Source organism: Rhipicephalus microplus, chromosome X (assembly GCF_043290135.1).
Source record: "Rhipicephalus microplus isolate Deutch F79 chromosome X, USDA_Rmic, whole genome shotgun sequence".
In the NCBI taxonomy this organism is placed as follows: Eukaryota; Metazoa; Arthropoda; class Arachnida; order Ixodida; family Ixodidae; genus Rhipicephalus; species Rhipicephalus microplus.
In genome coordinates this window covers 276595437-276605042 of record NC_134710.1, presented here as the reverse complement: position 1 = coordinate 276605042, position 9606 = coordinate 276595437, and positions in this window count along the sequence as shown.

The following is a 9606-nucleotide window of genomic DNA, read 5'->3' as shown; positions in this document are numbered from 1 at the left end:
TTCATTCGAAACAAAAGTAGAACACAGCAATTAACAAAGCCACAAGTGCATTCCTGGTCGGCAAGTACAAAGACTAGACAAATCCGCGTACCACACATCATTCTCATGTTCGCTGAACGATCGCTATGCCAGAGTCCCCTTGGTAATATTAGGAAACTTTATGGTCCAGAAGTCCAGGGAAACCACTGAGAGGCACCAGCTTCCGGCACCTTTTTGGGTGAAGCCACTTGGCTGAGCTAGCAGGGCCTGCGCGAGGTCCGGTTTAGCTTCTGCCCTTTAGGACTATAATAATGTTCTCACTCACTCACTCACTCACTCACTCACTCACTCACTCACTCACTCACTCACTCACTCACTGTCGCGTCGCGGTGGTCTAGTGGCTAAGGTACTCGGATGCTGACTCACAGGTCGCGGGACCGAATTCCCCCTTGCGGCTGCTGCATTTCTGATGGAGGCGGAAATGTTGTAGGCCTGTTTGCTCAGATTTGCGTGCATGTTAAAGAACCAAAGGTGGTCGAAATTTGCGGAGCCCTCCACTACGGCGTCTCTCATAATCATATGGTGATTTTGCGACGTTAAACCCCACATATAAATCAATCAATCAATCAATCAATCAATCAAGCACTCACTCACTCACATCGGGAAGCTCGCAGTTCCGCAATAGAGATAAAAGGTGTTGTTTGGATATAGCATTATAAAATACCACTAGCTCAAAACTAGTGCCAATATAGAGCAGCTCTGATCGTTACAAACATGACGCATAACGGGAACGAAACGCGTTGTTGACAGAAACCGCCACAGTGTAAGTAAATCAACCCAGCACACGAGATGTGTAGATCACACAACCACCGTGTAATCAAATGTTTGCTTATGAGGATAGTTGCTTAGGTGATATCGTATCTATTTGTTGTTACGTTATTGCGCGCCGCTTAGACGACGATGACTGAGCCACGTCAACACAAACCCTAACTTTGAACTGAGTTTACAGAAGGGCCCGTGATCCTTTTCGAAAATCGCGTTTGATACACTCGCATAATAACAAACCCAAAACAGTTATTTACAAAGATTTTAAACAATGAGCAGTACAGTACCGATAAACAATGATGCCAAGGAGACACTCATCTATCGCGTATCTCCTCACTATGATAATAAATAAATGATTTCTTTCTGCGTTAAACCAAAAGATAGCATACACACATTAATCCTACAAGTGAATGATCTCGCATGTCTCGATGATTTTTCATGCTATCTGAATATTATGCTGAGCTACCACCGTGGTTTCACAGAACTTCGGCTGGCACCCGCAATCTCGACAATGCAAACCTTCATGTTCTTGCATTGATTTGTGCACATTGTTGTTGTGCTCTCGAAGCCTTGAGAATAAAATTGAGGAAAATAAAAGAATGGTCTGCCCAATATTCGCATTGAAACACTTTTATTTTTATTCAAAACGAGTTCGCTGAATCGGGCATAGTGTGTACGTAAAAGCAACAAACATTCACCACATCCAAGCGCGAAAATAAAGATTTTGGATACGAATGTTGGGGGCCGGCTGCGGCGGCTGCATTTCCGATGGAGGCGGAAATGTTGTAGGCCCGTGTGCTCAGATTTGGGTGCACGTTAAAGAACCCCAGGTGGTCTAAATTTCCGGAGCCCTCCACTACGGCGTCTCTCATAATCATATAGTGGTTTTGGGACGTTAAACCCCACATATCAATCAATTACGAATGTTGGGGGCTGATTTACTTCAAGAGGAACGAAAACGCCATAGCTTTTACATAAAGGGCCGCTGTTGCGCATATTTTTTTGGGGGTATCTTCAGAGATAAATAGTCTGGCTAGACGCACAACTCGCAAACTGTTCTTTCTTTTAGTTCACTGAATCAGAATGAATTATTCTTTATCTTTGATCAAGTGTACAATTTTATTACCAATGTACACTGATGCGGGCTCCTCTGTAGCATCTGGTAGCAGTCGCGTGGATAGAAATTCTTCCTTCCGCAAAGCGGGAGCTATACATGACGGGTCCTATTTTCACTGCATTGTCAGGCATGACAGTGCAGAACTTTCCGGAAGTGGCTTCGCCTTGTGATACGCTCTGAAAAATTTCTTGCGTACTTTTCGAAGCAGACTCGGAAACCGAAATAAGTACGTTATGTGAAAGCCTCGTGCGGACTAACACGTGTCTGCATTGCTGATGACGCTCTGGCGTAATATGTGCAGACACCCAGTGAACACAGATGGATTACTGCGACAGCGTAGCCTCACTCTACAATTACACTTCGTGCAATAGCTTCGATGAATCACGTTTTATTTTTCCAGATTAATAGTGGAACAACAAAACCGGAAACGTATGTCCTAAAATTATAAGCATAAGACAACAACAAAACATAAGCGTAATAAAAACAGAAGATGGCGGAAGACTAAGTGAACACCCGCGAATCTCGAATAAAACTTTTTCTTGCCCCACCATGGCGGTCTAGGCTGCTGACCCGCAAGTCACGGGTTCGGATCTCGGCTGCGGCGGCTGCCTTTCCGATGGAGGTAGAAATGATGTAGGCCCGTGTGCTCAGATTTGGCTGCACGTTAAAGAACCCCAGTTGGTCAAAATTGCCGGAGCTCTCCACTACGGCGTCTCTCATAATCATATTGTCACGGGGTCGTGACGTGGACGAAGGAAACAGAGTGAAATGACGAGATCAAACTATTTATGAAGCCGAACTTGTGGCTCGTAACTGAACGTCAGATTACAGCGATGCCCACTGGCACTGATAGCGGCGAGCGAACGGGGCATCGGCCGTCAATCAACTGACAAGTGTCGAAGCGCGTTGGCACTTGCCATCGAATGTTCTAGCGTTATCGCTAGCGGCGACGTAGGTTCTAGAGTAATCTGTTGCGTTCACGAAGTGGGCGTAACAGAACGATCTACTACAGCCTCTAAGCTTTTCGGACATTGTAGGTGTGGTTTGCGCTGACGTAGTGTAATGGGGTGACAACAAAACTTGAGAAAAGAAACGTGGCATTACCCTACTCTGGAAAAGGCATCGTCCCGGTGCTTTCAGAAAAAACTAAGGTACAATAATAAAGACAATAAACAATAGGTACAAGCACTAAAGCACAGCAACAACAACAAAATACAGTCCTCAGGCTCGCGCATGGAATGGCTTGAGGCGCATGACATGGACGACTTCAGGTCTACCACGATGCCGTTGAGAGTTCGTAATTCCGTTGAGAACAACCTCGTAGTCGAGTGGGCTGAGACATCGAACTACTCCGTACGGTACGAAGTACCGTCGTAGAAGTTTTTCCCTGAGTCCACGTCGGCGTATCGGTGTCCATACCCAGACATGGTCACCGAGCTGGTACTCCACAAAGCTTCGACGAAGATTGTAACGGTGGCTGTCGGCCACCGGCCGATTCTTGATGTGCATGCGGGCGAGTTGACGAGCTTCTTCCGCGCGCTGAAGGTAGATGGTGACGTCGAGGTTTTCTTTATCAGCGACGTTTGGCAGCATGGCATCGAGCGTCGTTTTCGGGTTCCCTCCGTAGACCAACTTGTACGGCGTCATCTGCGTCGTTTCTTGTACGGCGGTGTTTTATGCAGAGTTACGTACGGAACGATGGCATCCCACTTCTGTTCGACGTCGACGTACATGGCCAGAATGTCAGTGATGGCCGTGTTTAGGCGCTCGGTGGAACCATTAGTCTCTGGGTGGTGTACGCTGTTGTACGGCGGTGACCTGTCTGGCTGTATGCCAAAATTGCTTGGGTTAGCTCAGCAGTAAAGGACGTACCTTTGTCGGTTATGAGGAACTCCGGGGCGCCATGACGCAGGACGATGTTTTGGACGAAGAATTTGGCTACCTCTGATGCACTACCTTTCAGAAAGGCTTTCTTCTTGGCGTAGCGGGTAAGGTAGTTGGTAGCTACAACGATTCATTTCTTTCCGACAGTCGACGTCGGTAACGGCCCAAGTAAGCCCATACCAATCGGCTGGAATGCACGGCGAGGTGGCTTAATAGGCTGCAGAAGTCCTACTGGCTTTTTTGGCGGTGTATTGCGCCGCTGGCAGTCCCGGCATGTCCTTACGTAATGAGCGACGTCAGTGGCAAGGCGCGGCCAATAGTATTTCTCTTGTATTCTCGCTAGTGTGCGGGAAAATTCAAGGTGGCCAGCCACTGGGTCGTCATGCAGTGCCTGCATAATTTCCGGTCGCATTGCCGAAGGCATGACGGTAGCTGGTTCGGGCAGGAGATAAGTTCTTCTTCAGGAGGACGTTGTTCTTCAAGAAAAATGACGCCAGTCCTCGCCTGAGGACTTTTGGGACGACACTGGTTTGGTCTTCGAGGTATTCCCCTAGCCCTCGCAGTTCGAGGTCTACTCGCTGTCGCTGGCACCTAGTCGTCGGCACCCATCATGCCCAAGAAGTACTCATCATCAGCCTGGTCGTCCCACGGTGGTGAATCGACTGGCACGAGACAGGCTGTTGGTGTCGAAGTGTTTCCTTCCAGACTTGTACATGGCGGTAATGTCAAATTCCTGGAGTCTCAGGCTCCACTGTGTGAAGCGACCTGAAGGGCCCTTCAAGTTAGCTGGCCAACACAGGGCGTCATGGTCGCTCACAACTTTGAAAGGCCTGCCATAGAGATAAGGGTGAAATTTCAAAGCTGCCTAGATGATGGCAAGGCACTCCTTTTCTGTTGTGGAATAGTTGGCCTCAGCCATTGATAGCGACCAGCTAGCATAACTGATAACCCTTTCCGGGCCGTCGGTCTTTCGGACAAGGGCGTCACCGAGTCCTACGTGACTTGCGTGGGTGTGTACTGCTGTTTCGACGTATTCGTCGAAATGCGCAAGTACCGGTGGTGTCTGCAGGCGTCGTTTGAGTTTCTGAAATGCTTCAATTTGCGCTGTTTCCCATTTAAAATCAACGTCCGTTTTCATGAGTTGCGTTAGTGGCTCGGCGATCTGTAAAAGTATTTGACGAAGCGTCTGTAACAGGCGCACAAGCCGAGAAATCGGCGCACGGCCTTCTTGTCAGTGGGTGGCGGGAAGGCGGCAATCACAGATGTTTTCTGCGGGTCTGGGCTCGCTCCAGTCTTGCTCATCACGCGACCTAAAAACAGGAGCTCCTTATACGCGAAGCGGCATTTTCCTGGCTTTAGGGTAAGTCCACAGCTTCTGATTGCTTGAAGTACGGATTCGAGGCGCTGGAGGTGTTCGTTGAAGCTCGACGAAAACACAACGACGTCATCCAAGTAAACGAGGCAATTCTGCCACTTCAAGCCAGCCAGCATCGTATCCATGACTTGTCGGACAGTCGCAGGTACCGAGCAGAGACCGAAGGGCATTACCTTGAACTCGAAGAGGCCGCCCGGTGTTATGAAGACAGTCTTTCCTCGGTCTCTCTTGTAGACCTCGATTTGCCAATAGCCGTTCTTGAGGTCTGTCGAACAAAAGTACCTCGCATTGTGAAGGCGATCTAGGGTGTCGTCTATCCTTGGGAGCGGGTACACGTCCTTCTTTGTGATTTTGTGCAGGCGGTGATAGTCAACGCAGAAGCGTAGAGTTCCGTCCTTCTTCTTCACTAACACCACCGGTGACGCACATGGACTCTTTGAAGGCTGAATGATGTCATTGCGTAGCATTTCGCTGACTTGTTTATTTATGGCCTCACGTTTTTGCGTCGACACTCCGTAAGGACTCTGACCGAGTGGCCTGGTACTGTCCTCTGTTATGACTCGATGTTTCGCGACGGGAGTCTGTCGAATTCTTGACGAAAAAGAAAAAGATTTCTTGTATTTCAGGAGCAAGTTCTTGAGCTGTTCTTGTTCGTGCGTCGTAAGGCTCGGATTAACATCGAAAGTTGGTTGAAGCGCTTGAGTCGTTGTAGTGCATTCGGCAGAATCAATGAAGGCAAAAACGTTGCTGGCTTCCAGTATTTCTTCGATGTAAGCAGCCGTCGTACCTTTGCTCACGTGCTTGTACTTGTTGCTGAAGTTTGTGAGCATCACTCTTTCGTTACCTCCCCACAGCTTGGCTATGCCTCTGGCGACGCGAATTTCGCAGTTGATCAACAGGTGCTGGTCGCCTTCAGCGACACCTTGCACGTCTGTTGATTCTTGAGTGTCGAAGTAAATGCTGACGCTGGAGCGAGGAGGAACGGTGACTTGGTCTTCTAGCACATTCAAAGCGTACCTCCCTGAGTGCGTGTGCAGTGGCAGTGCATTTTTCTGTGGATAGCGTTATTGCCTCAGATCTTAGGTCGATGACGGCACCGTGTTGACTTCAGAAGTCCATCCCAAGAATCACATCCCCGGAGCAGTGCTGTAGAATTAGAAAGCTGGCGGTATAAGTTCGGTCATTGATGGTGATTCTTGCTGTGCGAACCCCAGCCGGCGTTATGGCATGATCTCTAGCGATCCTCATTTTAGGGCCTTTTTAAGCAGTCTTCACTTCCTTTAACTTCGCGGCGAAAGGCCCACTGACGACGGAATAGTTGGCCCTAGTGTCGACGAGAGCGGTGAAGTTGTGGCCGTCGAACATTACGTCGAGTTCACTGGTTCGTTGTCGTGCATTGAGGTTGGGTGGTGGCGTCGGATCACGGCTACGTCTATTTGCTTCACTGCTTCCACGTTGCGTCATGACGTCTTCTGTCGGCTGCGAAGGTTTGACGTCAAGACCCTTTTCGTCTTATGGCGGGTGCTTTCGGTTACGTCGCGACGTCGTCGTCGGCGGCGGCGGAGGATCTTCGGTAGTTCGTCGTGCAGCAACTGCACCTCCATCGGTTGCTGCCCTTAGTTTTTCGAGTAAGGGCTCAGAGATTGGCCTCAAGCAGGGCCGATGTACTGCCCGCGGTGCGGTGAGGTGTAGCGGCCTGGCGATGGCGAAGGAGGTCGTCGGAGTGCCGACTGTGCTCTCGCGAGGTAGTCGGCGATGTCATGCAGTCGTTCACACCATTGTGGACACGGCGCGTTGATGTCAAAATCCCGTAGACCCATCTGTCGGTGTTGGCGATGGCGGTAGGTGTGCCCGGCTTCTCCGCAGTGGTATCAGAGTGGGTGGTTGTCAGGTGCACACCAAATATCTGTTTTCCTTGGCAATCTGCGCTGTCCCGCAGGTGAATGGTAGGACTTTGGTGGGGGTGGTGGCTGCGGTAGCGTCTGGTGACGGAAGTGTAACGGAGCGGCGTCTTGGCGTAGACGTGGAGGAAGGGCGTGATGGCGGACTGCAGCTGCATAGCTCATTAGTTGTTGCTGCGGCTATGGAGGCTGAGGAACACCCAGCAATTCTGGATCTCCTGGCGTACAACGTCCACGATTAAGTCAATGTGAGGCTGCACTGAATTAAGGAATTTGCGCAAATCTTCTTGCACGATCACTAAGATTGCCTCACGCAGGTAGGTGGTTCCTAGCGCTTGGTTGTCGGCATAGCTTGTAGACGAGAAATTGTGGTTGTACTGCCCTGTCCGCATCTCGAGCGTCTTCTCTATGGTAGATGCCCCCGAATTGAATTGGCGATCGTCTTTGGGGGTTCCTGATCAGCACGGCGAAAAGTTCTTGCTTGACTCCTCGCATGAGGTGGCAAACTTTGTTGTCTTCAGGCATCTCGGGGTTGGCGTGACGGAAGAGTCGCATCATTTCTTCCGCGAAGATAGTCGCATTTTTATTTGAGAGTTGCACCCTTGTCTCCAGTAATGTCGCTGCTCTTTCCTTGCGGGCGATGCTCCTGAACATGTCCAGGAATGTGCCGCGGAAAAGATCCCAAATCTGACGGGCAGACTACCGAATCTCGAACCAGGTTGTCTCCACATCTTCCAGATTAAAGTAGACGCGACGAAGCTTCTCTTCCGTGTCCCAGTGGTTGAGGGCGGTCACTTGGTCGTAGGTCTCTAGCCACGTCTCTGGCTCTTCACACAACGATCTGCGGAAGGTCGGGGGCTCTTTTGGCTGCTGCATCACTACTGCTGCAGGAGATGTTGCGGCTGTCATTGTGCCTCTTGTCGTCATGGCCGTGGCTTTTGTGTTGTCCGGGAGCGGTCTGTATTGGAGGGCTAGTCCTTCCAGTCTGCGGCTGGCTCGACTGTCACTGGTGGTGTCGGTGTCTTCTTCGCGACGTTGGCTGGGTGCAGCTAGATTGATTACTAGTGACTGATTGTAGGCGGTCCGTCTGATGTAATCGAGATCATTCTGAGAATGTCCTTCTTTGGTGCATGTGTTCTTTTGCATTCACCTTAATTTATCAGTAAGTAGGGCACTGTCGTTGATAATATTGTCGTTTTAGATGTTGTCATACATTGAGCTTTCACTCTGACGTAAATTGTTATTTGACTTTTGTGTCCCTTTAATCGCAGTGTGACGACATCCGCAATGGTCACAGACTGCCTTGTTGCCCATTCATATGCGGAACGCGTACGCGTAAGTATATGATGCGTACGCATTTCTATACGCCCAACCATAACCTACACTGAAACATTGCGCCATCTCGGTGAAGTTCTGGAAGAATTGAAAGCTTCATACTTGGGTCTCGGGAATATAGTCGCACGTTCTTGAAGTACGGCTTGTTTCATTGCGGCGTCGTTCATTGGCTGGCAAGCACGCGGAGCCTCCATGTTGCGTCAGTGCTATACCGTGGTATTTGTGTTAATGGTTTCTGCATGTCTCAATCGGCACCTTGACCCTGTGTTCATTGGCAATAATCCCACAGTGACTTCGGGGACAAAGGAAGCAGATAGGAAGTAGGCTGGCAACTGCTCTGTATGATCATAATACAAGCACGTATATAACGAACATACACATAATAAATATAAATGAATATAAAATGCACATAAACTACCATACGAAGTGGGGGTGGCGGTGATGATGTCGGTACAGGTGGAGTTAGCCTGGCAGACCGGGCCGGCAATTTTTCCACCTGAGCGACTTTTTCCGTGTAGTTCGGCTCACCATACATCGCTTAATCCTGTCTCTCGTAGAAAATGCAAGAGTTTGTTAGTTACTTGCTTTCGCATCAACCGCAAACCTGCCTGAAAAGCAATGTGTCACAATTCGTGGGGGAACCCTCCTTTTTTCATACTGTCCATTATTGATTATATGAGGTCCTTTTATTGATGTGTCTTGTTTGCTGGTTTGAGTGAAGATCTAAAAGGAAGAATGAGAGAGAGGGATGGTGAGGATGGTCGCGATATACCATAGCAACCGGTTCTCTACCCAGCACTAGGGGGAAGTATGGGGCAAAACAGGGCGTAGAGAGAGAGAGAGAGAGAGAGATAAAGAAAAAGAAGATAAAAGAAAAACGCTGGTGCACGCAGAATCTAAAAAGAAAAGTCTCTGTATACTTACATTGGTGACACAACCCTTTAAAGTCCCCCTCTGGCGCCATGCTCTACCACTGTTTTCCTGACATATATCATCACACTTTGTGTGCGTCTTTTGTACTTTCTGTGTTCATCTGCTATCGATTACAGGCTTCGCATTCAAGCAATATACGATGGAGCAATTACAGGAAGCCGGCATGCAAACTACGGACTCGCCAACTAATAGCGAACGATCCCACATCACTTGAATAATTTTTTCGCAAAGAATAAGTCTTGACTGTATAGTAAGCG